The sequence below is a fragment of the Atta colombica genome, unplaced genomic scaffold, assembly GCF_001594045.1.
Source record: "Atta colombica isolate Treedump-2 unplaced genomic scaffold, Acol1.0 scaffold155, whole genome shotgun sequence".
Classification (NCBI taxonomy): domain Eukaryota; kingdom Metazoa; phylum Arthropoda; class Insecta; order Hymenoptera; family Formicidae; genus Atta; species Atta colombica.
This window is the reverse complement of record NW_017259245.1, coordinates 2,838,156-2,840,909: the sequence shown is the minus strand read 5'-3', so window position 1 is coordinate 2,840,909 and position 2,754 is coordinate 2,838,156. Positions and strand designations below refer to the sequence as shown.

The 2,754-nt window shown below is 29.5% G+C and overlaps 1 protein-coding gene across 1 annotated transcript in view; it reads right to left on the bottom strand.

Annotated features, from left to right (window-relative positions):
- Positions 1-688, bottom strand: part of LOC108685690 (guanine nucleotide exchange factor for Rab-3A-like) — a 29,808-nt gene extending 29,120 nt beyond the window's left edge. Inside the window, exon 1 of the mRNA XM_018190604.1 lies at positions 485-688. The gene's annotated coding sequence lies outside the window, so the exon portion shown is untranslated. The remainder of the gene's footprint in view (positions 1-484) is intronic.
- Positions 689-2,754: the final 2,066 nt, after the last annotated feature.

Below are 2,754 nucleotides of genomic sequence, written 5' to 3'. Positions count from 1 at the left end.
AAATTATTAATTTAAAAAATAAGAAATTAATTAAAAAAGATTTTTATGAGGGTCAATAATAAGTTCAGATTTAAATTACAAATGCTAACTTCAAGAAGATCAATATTAGTTTATTTCTACATTATAATCTCTTTTGAATCAAGAAATGTAAAAAAGCAATATTATGTAACACTATATTTTTTTCTACAGAAATAATTTACAAGTGATAAATGACAAGTGCCATTTCTTTTACTCCTCCGCTTCATCTAAATTTGTACTCTTGTCAAAAGAATACATCTCCGGAATTTAATCTGCTGAGAATATAAGTCGATTGCGACGGGGATGTAAAATTTTTTTACTGCGACCTCCTTCCGTACATTAGAAAATCTCTCGCCACAGCATCCGTTGCACGAGGTATCCGTCGCCAAGAGACGACAGAGAGTCAGTATCGATCCGGAGCACAGTCCGATTCTAATAATGGGAACGGCCAGACAATAGTACTTACCCGCGTATAAACCGCTCGCACCTCTTTGCCATTCGCGCGAAAAGAAAAAAAGAAGATGAAAAATCCGAAGACCCTCGCGAAGCAACGCGAGGCAACTGCGGGCGCGCTTCCGGTTCTCGTCCTCGGTGCACTCGCGACTGTCACACCGACAGTATACAGGAATACAGGGCAACGCAAATCTACCCGACCTAAACATTCGCATGCCGCGGCATAGAACGCTACTGAACTGAAGCCTCTCGGGATGCAGGGTCGCGTTGTAGCTTAGTGATCCACCTGTTGGAAACGTCCTCAACTAAAACTCGAGTGTAGTTACAGAATCTGATGATGCATTCAATTCTTCCAATTACAAGTTTTCGAACTTTTTTTTAATTCCACGAGTCACGAATATATGTTACATTTGTAACATATTGGAAATATTCTTGTTTCCTCTTTACGATTAAAACTGTTATTTGTGTCCAAATGACGATGTTTACAGAAAGCTATTTGTTTCATACATCGAAAGATATTTATAAACATTCACAAATATTTGGACCGTCTGTAGGCTTCTTCTTTTTGTTTACTTTTTCATGTTACTTTATCGACACTTGCTTCGTTTAAAATTAAAATTAAAATTAAAATTTTCAATTGATACAGTGTTCGCAATAGTTCTAAATTTTCTTTATACAAAGATATAAAAGAGTAATAGATCAGTAAAAAGACTATTACTTTGTCCACAATCTTGCTTTAGAAGGCCGTAAGCTGTAAGAAATTGAACAATCACAGTCGATTATTTTTCTCATATTCAATTGTTCTTTTTTTTTTAGTCAGTTCTTTTTAGATTAGTCAATTTCTTAAGACTTTCTTATGACTTATGACCTCTTCAAGCAAGGTTGTATGGACAAGATAAAACTCTTGATGTAAAGGCTTAAAAAGAAAAATCTTGTAAATGATATATCAAGCATTAAAATATCTTAGCATTGAATTCAAAATTATCGAAACATACCAAACTTATCAAATAGATTTCTAATAAGTAATTTTACTAGTATTTCTAATAGTAATTTTAAAGTAAAAAAAACTTTTACCTTGCTTATATTAGATCTTTGCTTATACTATAAAGATGTTTATATATTTCATTCATTTATATTACAGTTACTGATAAGCGGGTAATTACTTCGAACCTATTATCTTATACATTTTTTTATCTTTTAGTTAAAATTCAAGCTATGCAAAAATTCTTAAAAATGTATATTATATATACATTTCGGATATCTTTAAGACTGTATTTTTGTAATTAAAGCTAATATAACTATTGAATTTCGAATGTTATTCTCAGTTTGGATAAAATTTCAGTAACTTTTCAAATTTGTAAATATTAATTTGAAATTTTTGTTAACACACTTGAAAATTTAAATGTTTGTTTTCGCATATTATGTTACAAAATTTTTCAAAGTTGCACAACTCTTGTAAAACTAGAGATCTTTATATCATCCGTCGATGCTCATATCGATCCTTTAAAGAAATGCTTATCAAAATATTGAAAGTTGGTGATACTTTGAAATCGCTATATTACCAATAATTCAGTGTTTAAATAATTATATGATTAATTTTGATATTTCATAAACATTCATACACATTTTTTAACAATATGTTATACATTTTAAGCAATATTTTAATATTTTTTAGTTGTTATCATTCATTCGCGTTCGCGCGGTTGATTTATAGCTTCTTACTCGTCAGTTTATCAAAAAGATGTCACAGTACAGGAAGAGTCGTTGCTTATCGATGATGAGATATTGTTATAAATATAAATAAAATTTCAGAGATAATTTATTAAAGATTTAACAATATCAACTATCGATATAAAATTTTCAACTACCTACAAATAATAACTAAATTTTAAGCAATCATAGGAATTTTCATAAAATTGTCGGTAATATCTTATTGAATTACTCTCTCAATTCTTGTTTGATTTTATCAACAGTGCTACGAGATTTTAAAGAACAGAACCAACCTAGGTGACGCTTCACACAAGTTAATACAATCTTGCTTTAGAATCTCAAATTTTTACAAATATATTTTCAAAATTTTTCAAATAAAAGAAAAGCGCAATAAGACGAGTAATAGAAAAATATTATATTTTTTTTAAAGAATATGTATTTCAAAAAAAAGAAGAGGAAAAAAGAAGTGAGAATTATAATGATAATGAAGATACATAATAATGAAGATAATGATAATTAAAAAGAAGATATTTTTTCTGCAGCATTGTTGAGATGCATTAACGTCTATCATAA